The 27,871-nt window shown below is 45.0% G+C and overlaps 1 protein-coding gene across 1 annotated transcript in view; it reads right to left on the minus strand.

Annotated features, from left to right (window-relative positions):
* LOC147688945 (ATP-dependent translocase ABCB1-like) overlaps window positions 1–27,871 on the minus strand; it is a 1,419,218-nt gene that overhangs the window by 950,046 nt on the left and 441,301 nt on the right. The gene's annotated exons all lie outside the window — the stretch shown is intronic.

Genomic DNA, 27,871 nt, shown 5'->3' on the forward strand with positions numbered 1-27,871 from the left:
TTCAGAATGCAGTTAACTAAGCTGAAACTGGCTACAGAAAAGAAGAAAGCTGAGGCAGTGTCAGAACCCCTTTCAGAGGACCACTAGGCTTGCAGGGGCTACTGGGCCCAACTGTGGTGGTTGAGGTATTTTACACATGATGTCCAAGGGCATGACCTACCATGGATGCTGAGCAACTGGGCTAAGATCCCCTTCTTCACTTGACTATCAGTGGTAGCTGTGGATGAGCAATCAAAGGGTCCCGTCAGGGGGGAGAGTGTAAATATAGATTAGTGAATATGACTCATAACTCAAAAGTGCACACAGTAATGTAATATAATGAAATAAGAGATCAGGGTAGCCTATCCCAACTCAATTAAGAAATAGAAGAAGCAAAATGGCACCTCTGCGCGCACATAAGGAGTGCAGTGACGAGGACGTCTGCCGCTCCCCTCGAATGTGCCGGTCAAGCAAGCTGACCTCTAGAGAGATAGTATCTAAAAAAGAATGCACGGTCTTCACACAACCATTTTGCTTCCTGCTAGCTCGCAGGAACGAAAGGAGGCCTGTATGATAGACCATTGCAGGAGGAGGGATTCTTGGAATTTGAGGACATGGCCATCACAGAAGACTTCATCTTGCACGAAAGGGGAAATGCCAGGTGGAACTTTCCCTACATGTTGAGATGCCTGAGAAGATGGCAGTGCTATATCCGAAAAAAGCCAGCACAACAGCCCCCAATCCAAAATATGCACATAGTTACAAAAAGGCATGTCAGGGATAATCTATGTGCCATGGGCTCAGATGGACAAGGAAGGGTTCAAGACCAAATTGCCCCAATTGATGGACCAGGGGGGGGAATGTATCTCAAGTTTTAAGAAAAAGACAACAGGGATAAACCTAGCAATAGGCAATGTCAAGATTTTGCTCAGCAGCCTCATCGGAGAGCAAACTTACACAGTGTTTTCCCAAGCCCATGTCCCAGAAATCATGCTAACCAACACCAAGCATGCCAGGGCCACATTCAATTCCTTTAGACACCAGATATGAACCGTCTTGAGGAAAATGTTCCATGACCACCCAGATATGGTAGGATTGATGGCAGAAAAGCATGAAGCCTTGGGTAACCAAGATGAGGGAATGAAAGTGACATGAGACAGGACAAATATATTCAAAAGGAGCACTCGTTCCCGCCTATATGTTCCATTAATCCAAGTACTCCAATGTATACTCCTGTAACCATAACCATTATTATATCAATTTGCTGTTTCTCTTCATCACAATGTAGACAGTGCGATTGAATCTGCAATCTTTATTAAACTCTTTTAATACCAGCTGCACGCCACTCCAGGCTTTTTACAATGGTATGTACAGATCAATCTCAATTTGAAGTTGACTCGGGATGTAAATACCCAATGCATTTCGAGCCCTCTTAGCTCTTCGTCAGGGGTTACTAAAACAGGTACAATGAACAGCCTAGCTAATCTTTTAAATATGAACAATATTTGATGTTTAAAACCAAAACGTCAATAACAAAAAACGCATACCCATCTCTGATCCCTGATCACCATCCAACACGGTTTAAATGTTGCTGATTTCTGCCCCTGCGCCTCACCTTACTCCACCCAGAACTGTGATTGCTCTAAAAATACTATTAATACAAAAGTAACGTGCTTACACCCATTCCACAAAATACCCATTCCCCCACTCGTAATCGTCCCATATTCTACAACCCCTTCCCCTGCCCACTCACATTCCCTCCTTTTCCATGACCCTCGCTATTTTACCTTATGAAAACGGTCACCGCCAGCAATCAGACCTCTTCATACCAGTCTCCATGACTGCACTAATTCCTCCCTCTTCTTGGCTATTAGTTAGTGATATCAGCTGCACTCACTCTCATGCTCTTTAGGAGACAGGACAGCCACAGACCAACACAGGTCCCCAGGTTGCATTCTTTTACAACATCCTCAAAAAGGTACTGCCCACCATAATACAGTGGTCTAGATAGTGTAGTGTGTTAAACACCAGACCTTTGCTGGGAAATTCAGACTCATGTGTTACATTACTACAGAAAGAAACATGAAAAGGACAGAGAAAAGCAAGAGCAAGCCCAAAGAGACGCTGAAGGGCTGATCCAACATGAATGAAAAAAATACTGCCCTTGTGAGACTACTTCACCGGAGAGGAAGACCGCTTTTGCAGAGAAGACTGGACTGGCTTGGCGCCCTAGCGCTACATCTTGCCGCACCTGCTTCGCGGGTGCCGCTGCGCCGCTAAAGATCACCTTACCTGGGTTGGCGGTACTGGGCGGCTGAAATCGCCTGTGTGTGCTGAGAGGCGCGAGGAGCAGTGTAGCAGGGACTCAATCTCCCAAGAGTCCCTGCTTGATTGACACCACCTGGTCCAGCGCTACCAGCGAGACCCGCCCACTGGCGCTTGCACAGGTCAAAACTTCACGTTATCCTGCTGACCCTGGGACACCTTGCGAGACTACTTCACCGGAGAGGAAGACCGCTTTTGCAGAGAAGACTGGACTGGCTTGGCGCCATAGCGCTACATCTTGCCGCACCCGCTTCGCGGGTGCCGCTAAAGATCACCTTACCTGGGTTGGCGGTACTGGGCGGCTGAAATCGCCTGTTTGTGCTGAGAGGCGCGAGGAGCAGTGTAGCAGGGATTCAATTTCCCAAGAGTCCCTGCTTGATTGACACCACCTGGTCCAGCGCTACCAGCGAGACCCACCCACTGGCGCTTGCACGCCCTATATTTTGGTAACAGCCTGCCGCTGCGCTGGAGCGCACGGGAGCGCACGGGAGCGCGGAAGCGCCAGGCTGGACTGGGCTACCCCTCTAACGTTGTATAAATCAGTAAGACTTTCTAAGATATATGTTTAATTTGTTTTTACTAATTTAGTGTGACTGTTTTTGACTGATCTTTCTTGTATATATCAATCAAAAAAGGCGGGGGGGGAGAAGGAAAACTTGTGATCCCACCAAGTTCCTTGGCTTCAAGTATTTTCAATCAAAAAGGGGGAGGGAGGATCACTTGTCCTGTATAACCTGGGTACAGTTCTAACTGGAATGACCCTTGGTAAAAGACCCTCATTTACGTGTAGCAATGGTGGTATGGGCGGTATATGTTGATTCTCCGCCTTCGTTTACACGTCTGTGCAAAATCATAGGGTCAATTGGTATGCACCCTCCACCAGGAGGAGAACACCCTAGGTTAAAAACAGTAGTGATTAGTGACAGTGGGTGGTGTGTGAGTGAATTTATAAAAACAATCCAATCATTCCAGGGAAAATGCACTTTATTGTCCGGGATTGAATTGTGGGTTGAGAATATCGCAGCCAGGATACTCTGTAGTAGCAGAGCGCGTAATAAAATATTTTATAACATAACATAACATAACAGAATATGTTTTCAGAAGTGGTTAGGATTCATACATATTCCATCTTCTAGTGTCTAAACAATGGTCGACATGTTTCAGCCGCGTTTCGCCTGTTAAGGTCAGTGGGGCTTTCTTCAGGACCAGGTGACTTAGTTCTCTATCCCATTTATGTTTGTTATGTCAGGATGAGTATGTGGTGAGCGTCCCCCACTAAGTGTGAAGTCTTGAAGCGAAGTTTACTCATGAGCAACATTTTAACAACTTTCTAAGTAACACACACGTCCCTATGACCCTCACCCTAGAACGTAATTTTCTGTTTTACCCACAGGTCCAAATTTGACCTTCATACAAGAGTAGACATTAGTCACTCTTTACACCGAACTCACCTGGTCCTGAAGAAAGCCCCACTGACCTTAACAGGCAAAACGCGGCTGAAACATGTCGACCATTGTTTAGACACTAGAGGATGGAATATGTATGAATCCTAACCACTTCTGAAAACATATTCTGCGATATTCTCAACCCACAATTCAATCCCGGACAATAAAGTGCATTTTCCCTGGAATGATTGGATTGTTTTTATAAATTCACTCACACACCACCCACTGTCACTAATCACTACTGTTTTTAACCTAGGGTGTTCTCCTCCTGGTGGAGGGTGCATACCAATTGACCCTATGAGTTTGCACAGACGTGTAAACGAAGGCGGAGAATCAACATATACCGCCCATACCACCATTGCTACACCTAAATGAGGGTCTTTTACCAAGGGTCATCCCAGTTAGAACTGTACTCAGGTTATACAGGAAAAGTGATCCTCCCTCCCCCTTTTTAAATGATCTTTCTTGCAGGCAGACTTGTTGGCCCACTAGCCAGGAGAATGCTCTCTTCCAAAGGAAATAAAGTGTGCACTGGGGTACCAGGAGGAGGAGTTATTGACACATTTGATGCATTCTTCTCCAAAGCAGTAACTGTATTGGAGAAAGAAATTGCTTTAACTGAACAACGCCTTTCCCTTGAACATGACTTTCTTAAAAGATCTTCTCTTGGGACAATTGCCAATGCTGCCTCACCTGAAATACCACCTACTTAGAGTACTCAAAGTAACACTATAGGGGGCAGTAAGCGTGACCTTTCTACTATCTTAGATATAAGTGGGATTGATACCAGTGTAGACTCGTTTATGGCATACCCAATAGAAGATCCAGAATGACGCCAAAGCCTAGTAGTTCTTAAAGAATTAATAAAGGAAAGTAATAGCCGTATTACACCTCAGGCTGCAACCTTAAAACGTAAACGTGGGGGAACATTACAGAAGGGTACCTGTAAGAAAAAGAGCAAAACTGTTCCCAATAAAAAGCGGGATAACGGGTTCAGGCACAAAAATAAGTCTCCCACCCCCATAGAGAAGACAGGTTCAAATCTACTTAGACTCATTGTAGAGATAGCTGATAGTCTGCTTATAGATAGCGGGAGCACCACGTGTACTTTGGAAAATATTGAACATCTGGTAAAAAGCTTAATTCTCCCCTTGGTAGAACGAACTCGGAGGATAGGCGATCAACTGCAAATCCTCAAGGAAATTGCACGATCCAATACGGAGGTGCTGAAAAAGTTAGGGAGTCAACCATCCGCTGGCATTAGCTTATCTTTAGAAACCAATACTAAACTAAAACCTGCCCCTAGAAAGGAAGTAGGCCCTACTAAACAGGATCCACCAAAGGATTTAGAAGACCCGATAAAGGCAAATGACACTAAACTGGTACGCAATGGGGAGATGGGTAATAAAGTAGCCTTAAGTAGTTAGACCAATACTAACACTAGAGGCCCTGATCAAACTATATCGGTACCAGAAACAGCAAATATGAGGGCTCCAGTTAAGAGGACACCTAAAAAGAGTGGACCTTCCTCCAGATTGCCATCCATTTGTAATTGTGTTAGCTGGTGTTCCTGAATTGAAAAATGATAGGGTTGAACCTGCTAGGGAACTGAAAAATAAAGTTATGCATTGGCTGGGGCAAAATAGACCCCTTACTCCTGGACTGAGGGGGGAAATTATCGCAGTCCGTAGAGTTACATGGATAGGACGCAATCGGAAAGACATAGATGGAGACTGTATCGTAGTCAATTTTAGAGACCCTAGAGTAGTACAGTTCATAAGCGACTTCCCTAATTATGATAACTGCAGTGGAATTCTTTCCCTGAACCTCAGTTATTTCTATCCAGCAGCACCTATTGTTTTTGGCAATACAATACCATACAAACCCTTCCATCAAGTAAGACCCTTCTACAATGGATATTGCCACAAGGTCCCAATGACACCTATGATACATGGTGGCTTTGTACGAAATCGCCACTATAATTACCATCATCAATTCACTGTCCCAACCTACAATAGATTCCATGGTGTGTTGGGCATGGAAGGAATTGATTGACCGTCACGTGCACAGTTAACTTGCATTACTGACAGTAACCCCGATGATATTAAATCCTTGCCCCCAATAGTAACTATGGAAATCAAATCAACGGATGGGGGAACAAATGATAGTACCCGTGATTGTCAATATAGTGGGATTAATGATGGACTATATGGGGTGTCTAATATAGACACATATACACTGGAGAGTTGTATACCTGCTGTAGCCAATTCAACTGAGGTAGAAAGTATTGGGACTAGGGATACATGGGCTCTCATCTTTTGGAACATTGCGGGTCTTAGATCCAAACTAGACAACCCACTGTGGACTGATCTAGCTAATGGGCACGATGTGATATGTTTACAAGAAACTTGGGATGAGGATGTTTGCCACATAAACGGTTTTAAGACTTTTTTTACCCCTGCTATTGGCTCACTACACGGAAGAGCAAAAGGTGGGCTTTGTACATATGTCTCAAATCGTTTTAAATGTATAAATATTGAGATTTTAACTAATAACTGCCATTACCATATTGTTGGACTTCACTTAAATAGTGTTCGTTGTATCCTGATTGTCAATCTGTGTAATAATGTCCCATCTGAAGACTTGGTTGCTGTGTTTAGAACCCTTAGCGCTGAACTTGATGGAATAATACAAAGCAAGCGTAGGGAACTTGTCGTTATATGGGGGGGGAGATTTTAATTGCACTGTTTGCACTAAACCTGGCAAGGGTAGCTGTGGCTTATCAGTAGACAAAGACTCTAATTTGACCCATTTCGAACACTCCGTCAAAGGTGATGCTCTGAACAAGATCCTGTCCATGTATGATCTAGGATTTGTAAACAAATTCTGCCATCCGGAAGTTCCTTTTTCCCCAACTTTTAATGGTAGAGGGCTGACATCTATAATCGACTTTGTTTTGATTTCCGCTTGCTATAAGGAATGGGTAGTTAGTTTTAATGTATTAAAGATCATGTTAAGTGACCACTTTCCCATCAGGATTGAAATTGCAGACCCACATGGACCGGTAGATAGCATCCCAAAGCCGTTACTAGAAAATATTGAAATCTCAAGACAGAACGGTTATGCTTTAAAATGGTCTGAGGTAATACCCGTGGAGTTTATCAGCAATTTAATCAATGAAAATAACGAATGTTTTGATATCTGCCTGGATTTAGGGTCCAATGACAATGAAGTGCTAGAACACTTTAAACTTATCATAACGAGGATAAGAGAAAGTCTATGGATTAATTCAAGAACTAACGGAAATAGGAAGTAGGGTTGGTTTGATCAAGAATGCACTAATGCCCACACTAAACTTAAAAGGGCGCTAAACAAGCAAGATAGAGATCTTAAGGAGATTAGGGAACTCCGGAAAGCCTGTAAGGCAGCTATTAAAAAGAGGATGGCTAAGATGAAGAGCGAAGCATGGGAAGCACTTTTAGATGCCTCTGATACTAGGGATATGACAGCATTCTGGAGGGCAGTAAATGCGCCTTTTTTTTAAAGATGATTCGAAGGCTTGATTAGAGATTGCTATCTCTGATGACGATTGGGTGAGACACTTCGAGTTACTCTAAGGTCAGGCGGCATCCCAAACAGAAGAGCGCATGCTAAAGATTACCCCCTCATCTAGTAATAAAAAAGGATGGAATCTAGTTTTTACATTAGATGAAGTTATCAAGGCCATTAATTCAAGTAAAGGGGGCAAAGCCCCGGGACCAGATGGTGTCCCGGTAGATATTTTTAAAAACAACATACATTTATGGGCACCCTTACTTGTTAGATTCTTGAATGCAGCATGTTCAGTTGGGCTCCCTAGTAGGTGGTACGAATTCATCATTGTACCTATTTTTAAAAAGGGGGATAGGGCCAACTGTACCTGCTACCGGCCAATCTCCCTGCTTGATTCCACAGTTAAAATCATCGGGAGGATTATTTTAGACAGGCTGCAGACATGGGCAAATGAGCATAAGATTGTCAGTGATCTACAATATGGTTTTAGAGAGGGTGTTGGCACTGTGGACCCGGGACTCAATTTATTTTTACTTATAGAAAAATATACCAGGGCTGCGGAAGGGAGGTTGTTTTTAACTTTTGTGAATTTGACCTCCGCCTGTGTCAATCACAGCAAACTTTGGTTAATATTAACTTCGATGGGTGTTGAGGACAATATCATATGTTTTCTTAGAGAATTATACAATGGAGCCAAGGCCTCTATTAGATATGGTATAAATGGTGAGCGCAGTAGAGTGTTCAATATCGCAAGAGGGGTGAGGCAAGGCTGCGTCCTTTCCCCGTTTCTATTCTTGATTTACATTAATGGGCTAAAGCATACATTACTACGGGACGGTAAAGACATGCCAATAGCACTACAACGTCATATCCCGGCGCTTATCTATGCCGATGACTCTATGTTAATGGCAAGGACCCCAGTGGCGATGCAGGCAATGATCACGTCATTCACTACCTTTATGAGTGATTTAGATTTAAAGGTGAATAGTACCAAAACTTTTTCAATGAACTGTGGAACTAATGCTAACAAGAGGAAAAAAACTATGTTTATTGAACAAAAGCCATTGGATCATATTTCTAGTTTCCTTTACCTAGGAATCTTGTTTGACTCTTCAGGACAATGGAAGTGTGCAACAAAAAGTAGAAATATATTATTTGTAAAATCCATAATGGCCTTGAAAATGTTTAGCAAAAAAATGGGAAAGAGGCCTGTCAAAGAGCTTTTACGCATATACAGAGTTAGTTGTATTGCTGTGGCAACATATGGTGCTGGAATTTGGGGCTATTCCAGTGCCACCAGCCTTCAACTGACCGAGAATAGCTTTCTGCGATACATCCTCACTGTTCCAGATGGCACGTCGACCCATAATTGCCACACAGAACTTGGTATGACATACCTAGAAGATCTTATCCGGGTGCAACTGTTCTTTTGTGGCACAGGGTTTGGACTAATGAAGCGTGCCACCTGAATTGCCTCATTCTGGAGGACGTTTTAAAACTGGAGGGTGTACACAAAGTAAAATGGCTGAGTTACGTTAAAACCTTTTGTTACAGCTTGAATTGTCCCGAGCTCTATGATGATCCTATGTCATTGTCAAGTATCCCCAGAAAAGAGCTTAAGAGGTTATGTTTAACTTTCCTGGTAAATCAAAGAGACAAAACTGAAATGTTAAAAAAACTGTGTCTGCTCACCAATTGATTTTAACTGTTCAGGATATACAACCTTACCTAACCTTGCGGATGAGTGTACATGAAAGGTTCCTAATGATAAGATTTAGATTCGGGATCCTATTTAGATTACTAAGTTTCCCGGTCATCAATGATTGGTCTACCCCCCAATGCAAGTGCCCGTGCGACAATATTTCTAACCAATCAGACATCCACATTTTATTTTTTTGCAAATTTTATACGGTACCAAGGAGAAGGTGGATCATTCCCATTCTGAAATGTTTGGATATGAGACAATGCAAACCTGCCTTCCTAGCTATTCGGAAACTGGAAGATATTTTCACTGTGGCATCTGTCTCTGTATTTGTTAGAAACGTCTTTCGCTCAAGACAAACAATAACTGTTTAATCATACTGTTTTTAATTTATGAGTCCCTGTACTTTTAACCTATTTATTGCTTTGACTGACATATGTATAAAGATTAGGAATTGTGTATTGTTTTTTAATGTACTCTAATGGTTATCAGAGATTTATAACCGAATAAAGTCTTTCTGATTCTGATTCTGATTCTGAGAGAGCTGTGTTGGCCACAAGTGTGCAAATAGCATTAGTCTTGTAGGGAACTTTGCCTTCGAACCCCAGAAGATTTCCACCAAATCCTAACGGCAGAGGTCAGGGAGGCTGGCAGCAGCCAGACCTCAGAGAGGTCTACTATTGTCACCGAATGAGTCACATGGTTGACCGCTGCTGCCCAAATGTTTATCATGAGCAAAGATCAAGAAGCCTGTGTAAGGCCCTGCAAAATCCCCATCCACAAAACCAAGCCCAGATCAACATGAGAGCAGAGCATACTCAGCCACAAGGAATTAGTCAGCAAACCCACTACCGCAACAAGAATCAGGTGGTTGCAAAAAAACACATGGCAACAACAGCAGGCAGGGAGGGGTGACTGCCTGGGGTAGCAATGTCTTCAAGCAAACGCCCCAATCCAAATGCGCAGTAAGTCCAAACCCTCAATTTGACACATTCTCTTCATTCTCACTTCAGACAACTCACCCCAATAATAAAGACTATTGACTCTATAATTTGAAGAAAAACTCAAGCCTTTACTTGCATTCTTGAAGCTGCCATATGATATGTCGACCAGGAATCCATGCCAGAGTTTACCATTCAGGTGCCTGTGGGGGCTAGGCCTCACTCTGCTGCTGGCCCCACGGGCAGGGAGGGCTGGCCATGCCCTGGGGGAAGGCAGTCTGATGAGGGAGCAGGGCGGCCCCCAACTAATACATAAAAACAAGCACCCAGGTCCCCTCACCCAAATCACTAGGGAGAGCTCCAGATCAAAAGGACCCCATTCTCCAACATCTTTAGGGCAATAGATCTAGTCTCTGTTGTGAGGGTATTCGAAAAGAGTGATAAAAGATGCTTTGGACAAAGTTAAGACAAAACATAGACAAGAGGCCAGATGTATGACCCTAAATTGCGATCGCAAATGGGCCATCGGCCCATTTGCGAAAGCAATTTAGGGCATGGCCATGTCCAAGTCTCATTTTGTGAATCAGTAAATCTAACCGATTCGCAAAATGAGGTTTGCGACTTGCAATTAGGAAGGGGCGTGTCAAGGGCATCCCTTCCTAATAGCAATTAGAATTTGCATGTATGAATGTTTCGCAAAGGCAATTACGGTTGCAAAACACTCACAATTTACCACCTACTTCAAGTAGGTGGTAAACCATTCGCAAAAAGGAAGGGGTGCCCAGGGACCCCTTCCCCTTTGTGAATGGTTCAAATAATATTTTTTAAGGGCAGGCTGTGAGTACAGGGACCACTGCCTGCCCTTAAAAAATGATACTGAAAGTATAATTTTTTTATTTTTTTTAAATGCATCCCGTTTTCCTTTAAGGAAAACAGGATGAAAAATGTACTTACTATTCACTCACATACACATGTTAACAACATTAAAAATGTAACGATCGCTAATATGAACATTTGTTTCACATGCTTATACAAAGTAATACACATATATAGGTACATATCTATAGTACAAATAAATGCTTACATACAGGGGGATATGCAGATATGTTGTATATTTCTGTTCGTGTATGGTGGTTATGTGGGGCAAAGCCAATTCTTGAGTAGTTTTCTTAGGATAAGGGGGTTATCCGTGGATCTTATGTTGGGGGTAAAGAGTTCCATAGTTTGGCTCCTTGAACAGAAAAGGATGTGCCACCCATGTTTTTTTTCTTGCAACTTGGGATTTTGAGGCGAGGTGCCACTCTAGAGCAGACAGAAAAGGGAGATGGTAGCCTGGCCCTTGTGTGGAAATCCCTAAAGGGGGAAGATTCATTGCAGAGCTTTTATAGTAACAAAGCATGAGCTTGCTAGTTTGTCCACTTGGGCACTCATCGATAGCTTGGAACCCGTGGTCATTCCGAGGTTGTATTACTTCCTTCAACACTTTAGGCGGTGTTCACAGATCATCAGGCCATGCGACAAGTGGGCCATAATGTTTCCAATCTCCACACATGAGTATTTCAGTTTTGGAAGCATTCAATATGAGATGGCTCCACTTCATCCATTGATCACACAGCTCTGAGACAACTGAAAATCTGGTGAGTTTCCAATGTCTTTGGGGCTTTCCATTTGAAGGAATATTGCGTGTCATCTTCATAGTTGTAGCTTGTGATGTGAAATTGATTGATCAGTTCCGGAAATGACTTCATGTAGATGTTGAAAAGCATGGGCAATATGATAGAGCCTTGAGGGACCCCTGCTTTTGTGGAGTACGGTTTGGATGAGAAGGGTGGGGTATGGATTACATTTGTTCTGTTGTGAAGGTAGGATGCGATCCAGTCCCCTCTATGCCAGCTTCGTAGAGTCTTTGTATCAGTGTGTCACTGTCAACTGTATCAAAGGGAGCCGAGAGGTCCAAGAGAAGTATTGCAGCAACCCCATTGCGGTCAACTGTGTTCAACTAGAGGGAGGAATGTTAATATTGAAAAATATGATGCAGATGCATAGCATGATATATGTACGTATAACAATGAATTCCATTGCTGTCAAATATACCTAATATGAGCTCTCCATCAACCCTGAGTCAGAAATATGTGCTCAGACAAGCCCTGAGATCTAGGGCTGAAGTAACTGATTAACAGATCACAGGAGGGGTGATAGCCTGTAGACAGAGCGCACAAAGAGGAAAACCCAGATAGATCCAACAGACAGGCAGCAGCACCACAAAGGTCTTAGGAGTTTGGCCCCAGTAAAAGCCGCTTTGCCAGAGGGGTGCATTTTCCCAAAACATCATAAAGTCAAATGCCATACTTAGTTAGGAACACTCAGCACGCAGCATGCACACAACACGCAGTGACCACTTTCTCTTCATGCCGGACATCTGGACACATACCCACTCAGCTCAAATTGTGTCTACGCAAGGTCGAGAGTCGACCCACCTGCACTTCTTATCAAATGACCAGATTTATGGCTCAGTGACTAGATCCAGATTTCTGTCTCCAAACAAATGTAAATCTTTCTTTATAATGCTTCATGTAATGTATAAAATGACTTCAAAAACGAATGTGTTTTGCAACTGTCTTCAGACCCAGACTATGTTGCTTGCTTTCCAGGCTGCTGCCTTTAATTATACTCAGACGTGAGTCCCAGGCTCTCCACACCACTGGAATCAAGCTATCCAGGTTGAATGAAGGCTGATAGCCAGAAACCGGTCCTTGGATGCTTGATTCCGGTCTGGGAAAGACATGGCTTGGTAGTTCGGACTGGACTGTTCCCATGGGGCACAGGGTCAGAGCTGATTTGCATATAGCCAGTGTCTGACCCAGGGTGGTGTGGAGTGCAAAGAAACGATGGATTTAGGCCCAGATCCTTGTACTGGGGTGAATGTATGACATTGTTCTACATTCTGTCCATCAACTGTGTTTTTTGCAATTTTCACCCCGAGTGTGCTAGGTATACTCAGACGTGAGTCCTAGGCTCTCCACACCACTGGAATCGAAACTATCCAGGCTGAATGAAGGCTGATAGCCAGAAACCGGTCCTTGGATGCTTGATTCCGGTCTGGGAAAGACATGGCTTGGTAGTTCGGACTGGACTGTTCCCATGGGGCACAGGGTCAGAGCTGATTTGCATATAGCCAGTGTCTGACCCAGGGTGGTGTGGAGTGCAAAGAAACGATGGATTTAGGCCCAGATCCTTGTACTGGGGTGAATGTATGACATTGTTCTACATTCTGTCCATCAACTGTGTTTTTTGCAATTTTCACCCCGAGTGTGCTGGGTATACTCAGACGTGAGTCCCAGGCTCTCCACACCACTGGAATCAAGCTATCCAGGCTGATAGCCAGAAACCGGTCCTTGGATGCTTGATTCCGGTCTGGGAAAGACATGGCTTGGTAGTTCGGACTGGACTGTTCCCATGGGGCACAGGGTCAGAGCAGATTTGCATATAGCCAGTGTCTGACCCAGGGTGGTGTGGAGTGCAAACAAAAGATGGATTTAGGCCCAGATCCTTGTACTGGGGTGAATGTACGACATTGTTCTACATTCTGTCCATCAACTGTGTTTTTTGCAATTTTCACCCCGAGTGTGCTGGGTATACTCAGACGTGAGTCCCAGGCTCTCCACACCACTGGAATCAAGCTATCCAGGCTGAATGAAGGCTGATAGCCAGAAACCGTTCCTTGGATGCTTGATTCCGGTCTGGGAAAGACATGGCTTGGTAGTTCGGACTGGACTGTTCCCATGGGGCACAGGGTCAGAACATATTTGCATATAGCCAGTGTCTGACCCAGGGTGGTGTGGAGTGCAAAACAACCATGGATTTAGGCCCAGATCCTTGTACTGTGGTGAATGTATGACATTGTTCTACATTCTGTCCATCAACTGTGTTTTTTGATATTTTCACCCCGAGTGTGCTGGGTATACTCAAACGTGAGTCCCAGGCTCTCCACACCACTGTAATCAAGCTATCCAGGCTGAATGAAGGCTGATAGCCAGAAACCGGTCCTTGGATGCATGATTCCGGTCTGGGAAAGACATGGCTTGGTAGTTCGGACTGGACTGTTCCCATGAGGCACAGGGTCAGAGCTGATTTGTATATAGCCAGTGTCTGACCCAGGGTGGTGTGGAGTGCAAAGAAACGATGGATTTAGGTCCAGGTCCTTGTACTGGGGTGAATGTATGACATTGTTCTACATTCTGTCCATCAACTGTGTTTTTTGCAATTTTCACCCCGAGTTTGCTGGGTATACTCAGACATGAGTCCCAGGCTCTCCACACCACTGGAATCAAGCTATCCAGGCTGAATGAAGGCTGATAGCCAGAAACCGGTCCTTGGATGCTTGATTCCGGTCTGGGAAAGACATGGTCTGGTAGTTCGGACTGGACTGTTCCCATGCGGCACAGGGTCAGAGCAGATTTGCATATAGCCAGTGTCTGACCCAGGGTGGTGTGGAGTGCAAAAAAACGATGGATTTAGGCCCAGATCCTTGTACTGGGGTGAATGTATGACATTGTTCTACATTCTGTCCATCAACTGTGTTTTTTGCAATTTTGCACCCCGATTGTGCTGGGTATACTCAGACGTGAGTCCCAGGCTCTCCACACCACTGGAATCAAGCTATCCAGGCTGAATGAAGGCTGATAGCCAGAAACCGTTCCTTGGATGCTTGATTCCGGTCTGGGAAAGACATGGCTTGGTAGTTCGGACTGGACTGTTCCCATGGGGCACAGGGTCAGAGCATATTTGCATATAGCCAGTGTCTGACCCAGGGTGGTGTGGAGTGCAAAACAACGATGGATTTAGGCCCAGATCCTTGTACTGGGGAGAATGTATGACATTGTTCTACATTCTGTCCATCAACTGTGTTTTTTGATATTTTCACCCCGAGTGTGCTGGGTATACTCACACGTGAGTCCCAGGCTCTCCACACCACTGGAATCAAGCTATCCAGGCTGAATGAAGGCTGATAGCCAGAAACCGGTCCATGGATGCATGATTCCGGTCTGGGAAAGACATGGCTTGGTAGTTCGGACTGGACTGTTCCCATGAGGCACAGGGTCAGAGCTGATTTGCATATAGCCAGTGTCTGACCCAGGGTGGTGTGGAGTGCAGAAAAACGATGGATTTAGGCCCAGATCCTTGTACTGGGGTGAATGTATGACATTGTTCTACATTCTGTCCAACTGTGTTTTTTGCAATTTTCACCCTGAGTGTGCTGGGTATACTCAGACGTGAGTCCCAGGCTCTCCACACCACTGGAATCAAGCTATCCAGGCTGAATGAAGGCTGAAAGCCAGAAATGGCATGGGCACAGGGTCAGAGCTGATTTGCATATAGCCAGTGTCTGACCCAGGGTGGTGTGGAGTGCAAAAAAACGATGGATTTAGGCCCAGATCCTCGTACTGGGGTGAATGTATGACAATGTTCTACATTCTGTCCATCAACTGTGTTTTTTGCAATTTTCACCCCGAGTGTGCTGGGTATACTCAGACGTGAGTCCCAGGCTCTCCACACCACTGGAATCAAGCTATCCAGGCTGAATGAAGGCTGATAGCTAGAAACCGGTCCTTGGATGCTTGATTCCGGTCTGGGAAAGACATGGCTTGGTAGTTCGGACTGGACTGTTCCCATGGGGCACAGGGTCAGAGCATATTTGCATATAGCCAGTGTCTGACCCAGGGTGGTGGAGTGCAAAAAAACGATGGATTTACGCCCAGATCCTTGTACTGGGGTGAATGTGTGACATTGTTCTACATTCTGTCCATCAACTGTGTTTTTTGCAATTTTCACCCCGAGTGTGCTGGGTATACTCAGACGTGAGTCCCAGGCTCTCCACACCACTGGAATCAAACTATCCAGGCTGAATGAAGGCTGATAGCCAGAAACCGGTCCTTGGATGCATGATTCCGGTCTGGGAAAGACATGGCTTGGTAGTTCGGACTGGACTGTTCCCATGGGGCACAGGGTCAGAGCTGATTTGCATATAGCCAGTGTCTGACCCAGGGTGGTGTGGAGTGCAGAAAAACGATGGATTTAGGCCCAGATCCTTGTACTGGGGTGAATGTATGACATTGTTCTACATTCTGTCCATCAACTGTGTTTTTTGCAATTTTCACCCGAGTGTGCTGGGTATACTCAGACGTGAGTCTCAGGCTCTCCACACCACTGGAATCAAGCTATCCAGGCTGAATGAAGGCTGATAGCCAGAAACCGGTCCTTGGATGCTTGATTCCGGTCTGGGAAAGACATGGCTTGGTAGTTCGGACTGGACTGTTCCCATGGGGCACAGTGTCAGAGCTGATTTGCATATAGCCAGTGTCTGACCCAGGGTGGTGTGGAGTGCAAAAAAACAATGGATTTAGGCCCAGATCCTTGTACTGGGGTGAATGTATGACATTGTTCTACATTCTGTCCATCAACTGTGTTTTTTTACAATTTTCACCCCGAGTGTGCTGGGTATACTCAGACGTGAGTCCCAGGCTCTCCACACCACTGGAATCAAGCTATCCAGGCTGAATGAAGGCTGATAGCCAGAAACCGGTCCTTGGATGTTTGATTCCGGTCTGGGTAAGACATGGCTTGGTAGTTCGGACTGGACTGTTCCCATGGGGCACATGGTAAGAGCTGATTTGCATATAGCCAGTGTCTGACCCAGGGTGGTGTGGAGTGCAAAAAAACGATGGGTTTAGGCCCAGCTCCTTGTACTGGGGTGAATGTAAGACATTGTTCTACATTCTGTCCATCAACTGTGTTTTTTGCCTTTAATTAAGTCAGCTGGTACTGTTTTGCCAAACACATCTCGTCTTTTAGATTTTTTAAGGTAAATTAATACTCGAGCAGCACAACATAAGTAAGCAACAACACAATCATTTCGAGGTCATGGCTCTAGTGTTTCTCAAGCAATTAGTTGACACACCGTTCTCCTTGTAATGTGGTTGGGGTTATTCTCTATCCCTGGTGGATTCCTCCAGAGAATGTCCACAAGTAAGCTGTACTCAAGAGTTCCCCTTTGACTTCACGGAAGTAATTAAAAGTGTCTATAGTCCCGAAGCATCTTCAGCAGTGAGTCCCCCAATTCATTCTTACTCACTTCTGCAGCACTGAAGTCTTTGGAGTGTCAGCGGGTCCTCACATCGCAATCTCTGACCCTAGTTGAGCTGCTCGTTGTACACATGGCAGCGCCCGGTATGCACAGGCCCTCTCTCGAGTACTGCTGTCTTTCTCTAGTGATCCGAGAAGCTCCCAGTTTGCATAAACACAGTAAGAAGTCTCTCCCACATGGGAGATTGATCTCGAAAGGAGCCCCATCTTCCATGACTTCCTCCAAGATCCTTATGGATCAATCAGAACAATCCTTGATGCATGTGGCTTGACCTACTGGTCACATCCTCACTTTTGTATTGGACAATGGCTAAAACTTAGCGTTGGGAGCCCTTCCTGGTATACAGGCTTACAGCGGTACTGCCTGACACAATGCAGACTTCTCTGGTGCAATCACCCACACCTGAGTAGCCTCTCCTTGCATATAGGGTCACTAGAAAGGTGCTCAAGATTTCTGGCATCCTGGTCCCACAAGTCTTTGAATGGCAGCTCCTTTTGGCATACAGGTCCACTGCAGTGAGGTCGTACAGGTTTGACACTCTATGAACAGCACGTGATGCTCAGCTCTGTACAGGTGGCCTTCTCCTGGTGGTCTCTGAAAGTAATCTTACCCACTGGCAGAGACCAGATCAGTGCAGAGCTATAGCCTCACACTGCACACAGACAGTCCTCTCAGTGGGGCACTGTACTGGACTTCGCTCCATCCAGTGCTCTACTCTATCTCAACGGGCTCCTTGGTAGGTGGTCTTATAGTCCTTGGGTGATATCTAATCACCCAGGAGGGAGACTATCAGGTTTTACTCCAGAGTCCAGGTCACAGGCAGACATCATCCCCTTCTCACACAGCCCATCTGGCTGCTAGGCAAATAACCAATTTTGGGGTCTCAACCTCCCCTTCTTATAGTCCATTTCCCGGCACCAAATGGGATTTAGGGTCTGCATTTTTGAGGTTTTATGTTGGGGATTCACTTCCTTTGAAGTGTACACGTTTCCTTCTGTTCTTCCCACTTGAAAGGCTGTCTGTCACAGCAGGAAAGACTCTGAAGTTGACAGGCCAACAACACGGTTCAAGGGAGTGACTTTAGTTCAGACCTGGATGTCAGCCACTGTGACATGTGCATTACAAGGTTAATTCTAGACTCTGATCTCTACTCTTTATGATTCCCTTATGAGCCCCATTTCCTTCCTGAGATATATCCTGGCCCCTTCTCTGTGCTCTATCACTGAATCAAAGAGCACCCTTTTGAAGTGTAAAAGGGGATTCTCATCCTCCCTTCTTCCAGTGTGCGCCACCCAGCTCCCAGGAATAAGTGGGTGCCTGGACCCTGTCCATCAGGTGACCAGAAAACAGATCCCACAGCTGGATCCCTTCCCATTGGACCCAGGAGAGGGGATGGCGTCTCTAGATAATGTCATCAGCAGTTCTAAGGGGATGATAGTTCCCGAAGTATTTTGTTTTACAGTGAGAAAGGCTACCCTATGCCGTTGCACATCTGCCGTATAATCAGGAAAAATGTAAATGTTAGACCTGCCATCCTTGGCGTGGTTTCCCCTGACTTTCTAATCTCTACCTCCTATGTTGTTGATTCAATGCTGGATAATGTTTTGCTGGTTTAGATGCTTTGGGCACTTTGCCACTGCTGATCAGTGCCAAAGTGCAAGTGCTCCTAGTAGGGCCTGTACAGATGTAAGGGACATGCTGCAGTAGTGGATTACTGCCAAATTAGTTCTTCACTGTAGCAAGGCTACCTTGCCCATAGGACAGAATGGAGGGGGGTGGGGGCCCATGGGGACCTGCCTATCTTCCCCCAGGAACAAGATAGAGAATCCAAACCTGGTTTCTCAGGACTCAGAAATTCATAATACATCTTTTAGCCTGGGTGGTTTTTGAATGTAGTGTCTGAAAATAGCATTTTTAGAAAGTGGCCAATTATCTTGTCCAGTCTGTCTGTGGGCCTGCCTGGGTGTGCGAGTTAGAGGGAGTGTGACAGGGCCTGGGAAAGCTCCAGCAGTGGGATGATAGCTGGCTGCCCATGAAGGTTAGGGGAGGAGTGGTGCTAGGCTGTACCCTGCCTGTACGATACCGGCTCCCCTGTCTGCTGGATGACGGATGTCCCTGCCTCCCTGCTTCAAAGGGAAAGATTCCCCAGGACCGAGAGACTCCCACCGCCAGAGCCTGGACAAGGGCGACACGTGCTTAAATCACAAAACCTCAAAGGCATCAAAGAAAATTTTCTGTATAAAGGAAAGACCCGTGTACTTTAGAATCAGACTACTTCTGACCGAAGAGGAGACGCCCTGCTGAAGAGGACACCATAAGAAGACCCCAGGAACAGTGCTGCCATTGCTGTGTGTCTAGAAGCTGACCTGCTGTCTTGTCTTGTCCTGCCTAAGAGGGACCGTTGGGACTGTGCTATGTGCTTTGTCCCCCTCCTGCAAAGAAGAACTCTCCAAGGGCTAGAAGAAGAGCTAGCCTCCTGGCACCAGAGTCCAGGGGCAAAGAAACTCTGCCGTTGTCATCGCCTTATCCCCCCTTTGTGCTGTGTGCGGGGGAGTGACTTATTGGTGACTTGAATTGCCGGGAGAGAGAGGGTGCTGCGGGAGCTCGTGGGCTTGTATCCTCTCTCTCCAAGCTCGACCTTCAGACAGCATCACCAGAGCTCAGGATGCCTCCCTCCTGCCACTAAACAGAAGCGCTGTGGGCCCCTGACTCTGCCCGAGAAAACTCGGCGTCCCCCAGGGCCCCCAACAACGAGATCTACGAGGCACCGGGAGCCGAGGAGAAGAGGAGAGGCTCGCCCCCAGACACCGCGCTGGGATTGGACAGCGGGCTCTGACCTCACGGCTCGGATTCCCTGAAGCCGCGCTGTGATTGGCTTGCGGCCCGCCGCGTCATCGGAAAGCCGAGCAGGGATTGGCTGGCGGCCCGGCAAGTCATCGGCAAGCCGCGTGGGGATTGGCTGGCAGCTGCCGCATCACCGAGAGAAGGAGCGTGGATTGGCCCAGCGATCGAGGGAGAATACCGGTTCCCTGAGACCCGGGAGCCGAGCAGCCTGCAGCTTACCCCCCACCCCCAGGTACCGCTCGAGTGTGGGACGAGTGCGAACGCGTCCACCTGGGGGGAGAGGGAGGCCCGGCATGTGTGCCTCGCCCGCATCAGCCGGCGAGGGATCCCTCTGTTGCCAAGCCCCTCCCCGCACCCTCGTACTGGCACCAGGGTGTCCCCATAAAGAGAGGGGCAGTCCCTTTTAACCAAAGACTGCTCGGGTGCATTCTGAGGTGCCCAATCTTCTGCAACAGACTCGTTTTATGAAAGAACACTTTCCCTAAGAAGAATACTTTTGTCTCAACAAGCCTATTTTTAGGATGGTTTATGTCCGTTTTAAGTCTGCCTAACAGTATATAAAAATAATATTTTTATATCAGACCTGTGTGGTGTCTGTTTGTGGTGTTCATTATCATTACTGAAGGTGTTGGTGCAAATACTTTACACATTGCCCTGGAGATAAGCCTGTCTGCTCTGCCAAGCTACCAAGGGGGTGAGCAGGGATTATCTTTTGACGTACATCCACCTTGCCTTGACTAGAGGAGAGGGTCCTTGGTTGGTCAGAGGCCGTGGCCCTACCAAGTATGGACCCCCAATTCTAACAGTAAACCTTTGCATTCTCCACTTGGAAGGGGACTGCAATTCATGCTGGTTGTAGTAGAAAATCCAGGTGATGCAACTGAAGGATTGAAGTAGGTAGGACACCACGGACCAAGGGAAGGGTGCCAGGTTCTGTGGGATGAGCCGGTACCCCTTGCGGCTTTTTGAGGGTATTGAACTTACATAGACTCTCACAGGAGACCACCTCTTGCAAACAGTGATCTAAAAAAATTAGTACAGAGCCATCTTCAGTGTTTTCTGGCAATCCAAGATGTCTAATACTGTTGCTCCTGGATTCTAGATTTGAGGACTTTGACATCGTTACTAGCTCCCCCAGCAGCTTGGCAGTGCCTCCTTCCTCCGTGTGCCTCCTCCCACCGTACTGCTGCTCGGGCTGTTCCTGTCCAGTTCTGCTTAATATTGGTCGGCCAGCCTTGTCAGTCAGTTTTTAGCATTATTTGCAGTCTTAGTTTAAGTTGTAGTCTTTGTTTTACCTTGCCAATCTTTTCCCACTCAACGCCATTCCCACCCCCTCTTCCCGCTCTGTTGCCCACCTCCCAGAATCACAGACACAAACTTGCCAACCTCCTAGGATAAATGGACAACATCTGCCTAACCCATCTGGTTACAGACCCCACACACAGAGCAGGACACACCCTAGGCCCTATCTCAGCATAGAGTGAAATGCAGCCATACCACAGTACTCACCTGGACCGACCATTTCATCGTCCACTTCACCATTGCAGGATTACCATGTGCCGCCATAAACCCTCCAAGCTGAGCCACCTTCAAGTCAGCCCACAACGAATACCACCAATGACCCCCTAAGATGTGAAAGAAATCACCCTTAAAGACCACATTGAGGCAACCGCCAACCACACCAATGAATTCTTTACCATCATCAGAGAGTTCTCCTGCCAATTAGCCACCAAGACACCATTTCTCCTTCAGAAGAACTCTGCAACACTCTATTGAATCACTTCTACAACAAGATATCCACAATTCGAGCCCCGACCAATCGACCTCCCCAGTTTCCTCACTCCAACAGAAGCCTGTCCTGACTGGCATCTCACCACATGGGAACATCTCACCACTCCAAACAACACAGACATCATGAACTCCATTCACCCGGAAGTACCCACGGACCCATGGATCCCTGCCCCCAATGCCTCTTCAACCTGGGAAATGAGGAGATCAACCACCTCACCACCATCCTCAAAGCATCCATCACCACAGCCACCTTACCTGACACATTGTAATACGCAGAAGTCAGACCTCATCTCAAGACACCCTCCGCTGACTCAAGCAAACTCCAGAACTACAGCTCCATCTCGTTATTCATGTTTGTCAGGAATTCCTGTCATACTGTCCTTGGCTCGCCATGTGTTATTTGCCAACATACATGTGGTAAAAAGATTAATCATGTTGCAATAATTCAACAATGAATTAACTGTGACCAGTGGTTTCTTTCATTATTCATTTGTTGCTGTTTTCTGTGACCAATGCTTTTTTGTATATTGTTTACCTTTTTAACATTTGTTTTTGCCAATAATTGTTGGAAGTAAGGAGTCCGGAGAGCATGTGCATTTAAATGAGACAGCTGATCTTTGCAGGTTAAACATGTGCTTGGTAATTGAATTGACACGTTGCAAGAACATGCCCAGACAACGCCCATGATCCAGGCTATAAATAGCCTTTCTCTGGTTGCTTGGCTTTTTTAATCCTGCACGTCGTTCAAGGATTTCAAGGATTCCACAGAGCCTTGCATCACTTAAGTTTTCAAGGAAGAATTCCCCAGAGCCTTCTCCTCTTCAGCAAGCACAGTGACCTCAGCCTGCACGCCTTTCTTCCATCGTCAAGTTCAGACAGAGCTCAATGACATTGCAGAGCCCTTGAATCACTCGGAAGAGCTACGTTTTCAATCATTATTTATTTTAACTTAGTCTCCTTTCCGCTTCAGTTATCTCTGTGTTAACTGCTTGGGACTTTGCATGCATTTTTGATGAGTGGACATTTTGGGACAATATTGATCTTGTTAATACTATCCTTTATGAGGACAATATTTATTTAATTTTTATGACTATTGCCTAATGTAAATGCACATGTTACTGGGCTGAGAATAGGCAATAATTATTCTTATTTTTGTAAAGTGTATAACCCTGTTTGTACATGTATATGGCAGCGTGTGAACAGAGAGCAGATCTTGTACAGGTCGCCTGATTTAGGCATACATGTTTTTTGTTTGTTTTAAAAGTGACTTTATTTAAAGGCGCAAGTAACTCCCTCTAAAGGTGCTCCATCCCCAAGTTGTTGGAGAATGCTGGCAGCGTATTAACAACATTTTGGCCAAAGCATTATATGATTGACATTAGGAAACTTCTTGCACACATTAAGGTGAGCTCATAGAATGGTATAAATCTATTGCATAAAATCTCCTGTTATGATATAGATTACTTAGCCTAATACAACGCCTGTTTATGTTATAGAAGCAAACTGTATATACCATAGACCTTACTGAGAGACAAACTAGTTGACAAGGCATCACACAAAGAAAGGTAACATTAACCCACATGTATATTTTACATGTAGTCCAACGAAATTGGAGAATGCAATGCTTATGCGCTTTGTGTATTTTTTTTAGGATATATCTCAAGTGGCTTTCTGAGTAACCTTCAAGAACCTGGGCGGCCCAGTCGACACATCCTCCTTTTGGTGAAGCATGAAGCGTAGCAGTCTTTCTCTCTTTGTCTCTCATCCCAAATCCCCTTCTCTCTTTCGGCACCTGTGGGGATTTTGTTTTTATCAGCAGAACTGAAAGGTGCTCAGGGTGGGTTGAGGAACAGTATTTGCCCCTACAGACCGACCTGGTTTTCAGGTGAGTGGCTGGATTCAAATCTTACATAAAGCCAAGCCACAAAAATTAAGTCTTTCTGGGCGATGGATACCCCCACAGAAGACAACAAAATGAGCGTACAAGATTTTTCTTGGCTAGTGTTAGGCTTACTGCAGGAATTTGCCATGTTAAAACAAGAAAATCACACGCTAAACTGCGAATTGCAACAATATAAGCCACGGGAAAATCCTTGGGTGACCACCTCGGTCAAAACTAAACCAGTGGTTCAACCACAACGCTTTACCTTCACCCCATTGGGTACAGATGAAAAGGGGTGACACAACCTGTAAATGTCTGTGTCACCACTCCAACTCCAGTCCCATTGGCTCCCCCTGAAAGGTTCTTTGGAGACCAGACTAAATTTAGTATTTTTCTTATCCAGTGCCAATTACATTTCCTTTGTAAACCAGCTGCCTTTCCCGATGATGCCTCAAAGGTGGCGTTCATCCTATCCTATCTAGGTGGGACAGCGGCTACATGGTCAATACCCTTTGTCGAAAGGGAGGACCCAATTCTGCATAATTTTCCTCTCTTCATGGACACTATGTAAAAACTCTTTGCAAGACACCAATTTATTCAAGCAAGCGACAATAAGCTTTTGAATCTGTGTCAAGGCATTAAGGATTTATTGTCTTACATCACATCCTTTAATAGGCTAATTGCTGAGACACAATGGTCATATGAGAAAAGAACATAACTTTTTTATCGTGGCCTTCGGGACGATTTAAATGATGTACTTGCCCAAATTCTTGATTTGCCGTCTGATTTTGGTGAATTTATTGACTTTGTGGTCCGCTTAGATCATCGTTTGGGAGAAAGAAAAAGAGAAAAGACTCGTGGGGAAATGCCTAAAGTTATTGTAGTTAAACATGAGAAGAAAGAAACATCGAATTCCAATCCTTCTGCCCATCATACCAAGCCCATGCAGATTAGGAGAATTAGGGGACCTTTATCCAAGGAGGAGAAGGATGGGAGACGGCATCTCAATCTTTGTTTATACTGCGGGAAGCCTGGGCATTTAGCCCGAGAATGTCTGACCAAGAATGCCCCCAAAAGGGCGGTTCCCGTAACTGAGTCCCCTCTCCCGCTTGTAGAATTTAAGCAGTTGGAAAACTCCCAGGCCCAATAAGGAGTGAGGCCCCCTTATCGAGAAAAAAAAACATTTCGGCCTCTTATCATTTAGGAAATACCATGACAACTACCCCTCGCCATTTAACTTTAATTGTCACATTGCTCTTCTCAACTCAGACTAGAAAGGTTATTCCCATATTGTTGGATTCTGGGGCTACCGGAAATTTCCTGAACATAGGTCTAGCTAAAACTTTAAACATACCAACTGTAAAGAAAAAGGTTCCTGAACATGTGCGTGTCAAGATGGTTCAGAATTATCTTCAGGTTTAATACTTTTCCAGACCTCTCCTGTAACCAGCATCTGTGCTGATAAGCACACTGAACAGATCCAATTCGATTTAATTGACACCCCTGTGTTTAGAGCCATACTGGGAATACTGTGGCTCCAATTACACAACCCTAAAATTGATTGGTGCAAACGCACATTGACTTCAGATTCTGCACATTGTTGGCAGAAATGCTATTCACTTGTTCAACATCCTATAACACCTTTGCACTGTGCCTCCGTGCTTGAGAATCAAACCTTGGTGCATGGGGTGCATGAGGGGGAATCTGAAATCACTCGACCTCAACAATACAACGATTTTCATAATGTGTTCTCGGAACAACAGGCAGCTCAGTTACCACCCCACTGGTCATACGACTGCCGCATTGCTTTGCTCCCCGGAGCTACTCTACCTTGCAGTCGAGTATACGTTTTATTTGAACCCGATACCCAATATTTGCGCGATACTTGGACGACTTATTACTGAAAGGATTTATTAGACACTCCACATCCCCCGTCAGTTCGCCACTCTTTTTCGTCCCGAAGAAGAACAAGGAACTTCGCGCATGTATAGATAATCGCGCCTTAAATAAGGTGACGGTAAAAAAACATTATCCACGCTCCTATACCGGTACTAATAGATCAGGTACGAAATTCCACCATCTTTACCAAATTAGACCTGAGAGGTGCATATCACCTAATTAGAGTAAAAGATGGGGATGAGTGGAAGACCGTATTTAGGACTAAATTCAGTCCTTTTGAATACACAGTGATGCCTTTCAGTATATGTAATGCTCCTGCAACATTTAAATTTTTCATCAGTGATGTGCTGCAGGATTTCCTGGACTTCTTCGTAATAGTATACATAGACAATATTCTGATCTTCTCCTCCACCACCGAAGAACACGTAAGACATGTCCTCACTGTGTTACAACGATTAAGGAAACATCAGTTATTCGTTGAGTTAGAGAAATGCGTCTTTCATGCTACCCGCATTGAATTTTCGGGTTACGTAATTTCTCCCAACGGCATAACTGTGGATGATTCCAAGGTTAAGGCCAATTTGAAATGGGAAACACCCAGATCACAGAAAGACATTCAGAGATTTTTGGGCTTCGCCAATTTTAATTGATGGTTTATTCCTCAGTTCTTCTCCTTGGTGTCACCCATTACCCAGCTTCTCAAAAAGGGAGTTACAATTCATTGGTCCTCAGCAGCAGAAGCAGCATTTAAAAACTCAAGTGGGTCTTTACCAAAGCTCCTCTATTACATCACCCAGACCCTTCACAACCCTTCTATGTGGAGGCTGACTCTTCTCAGGTTGCTGTTGGTGGTATTTTGTCCCAGAGAGATCATACATCTGGGCATTTACATCCAGTGGCCTATTTTTTAAAAAAACTCTTGCCTGCTGAGCAAAACTATACGGTGGCCGAACAAGAGCTGTTGGATATCAAGCTTGGTTTTCATGAGTAGCATCATCATTTGCTAGGAGCCCGCCAAACTATAACCATTTACTCTGATCACCGAAATTTGCAATTCTACCAGAATGTCAAAGCATTAACCCCACGACAACTACGTTGGCTTTTGTTTTACAATGAATTCGATTTTGTAATCATATTCAGGCCTTGAAAAGAACAGCAGAATCATGATTAAATTTTCCAGCTCCAAACAAGAACACTGACCCACCTTTCGCTATTATTCCAGAACACAAATTATTGCCATATGTGCTCCCAAAGATTTCTTAGAACAGGTCCAGGTAGCGCAGCAAAAGGAGTCCACACCTCCTCCTACCGTTAAACAAGGAGACCTGTTATATCATGATAACCGGTTATATATTCCCACACAGGAATTGCGTGAAACTGTCCTTCACTGGCATCATGACACAGCATTTGCTGCTCATCCAGGGGTAAAGAAAATGATAGAATTATTGCAGAGAGACTTCTGGTGGCCCACCTTCCCATCGAATGTTAAAGAATATGTAAAGTCCTGTCCAATCTGTGTACAATCCAAACCTCTTCATGTTGCACCTGCTGGTCTTTTACAACCAATGCCCATCCCACCTGCGCCGTGGCACACCATAAGCATCGATTTTATTACCAGTTTACCCATATCAAACTTTTTTTCCATCATATGGGTGATAATAGATTATTTGACAAAAATGTCACACTTTGTTCCTTTAAAACGCATGCCCTCGGCTAAGGCACTCACTAACCTGTTTGTACAAAATGTGGTCAAATTACATGGATTACCAACATTGTATAAATAGCTTTGCTGTTAAAGCCTTCTAGGAAGAATTCCCCAGAGTCTTCTCCACTTCAGCAAGCACAGTGACCTCAGCCTGCGGACATTTCTCCCATCTTTAAGTTCAGACATAGTTCAAGGACATTGCAGAGCCCGTGAATCACTAGGAAGAGCTAAGTTTTCAATCATTATTTATTTTAACTTAGTCTTCTTTCCGCTTCAGTTATCTCTGTGTTAATTGCTTGGGCCTTTACATGCATTTTTAATGAGTGGACATTTTGGGACAATATTGATCTTGTTAATTCTATCCTTTATGAGGACAATAATTATTTTGTTTTTATGACTATTGCCTAATGTAAATGCACATGTTACTGGGCTGGGAATAGGCAATAATTATTCTTATTCTTGTAAAGTGTGTAACCCTGTTTGTACACGTATTTGGCAGCTTGTGCACAGAGAACAGATCTTGTACAGGTCGCCTGATTTAGGCATACATGTTTTTTGTTTGTTTTAAAAGTGACTTTATTTAAAGGCACAAGTAACTCCCTCTAAATGTGCTCCATCCCCAAGTTGTTGGATAATGCTGGCAGCGTATTAAGGACACTTTG

Source organism: Lissotriton vulgaris, chromosome 10 (assembly GCF_964263255.1).
Source record: "Lissotriton vulgaris chromosome 10, aLisVul1.2, whole genome shotgun sequence".
NCBI classification, from domain to species: Eukaryota; Metazoa; Chordata; class Amphibia; order Caudata; family Salamandridae; genus Lissotriton; species Lissotriton vulgaris.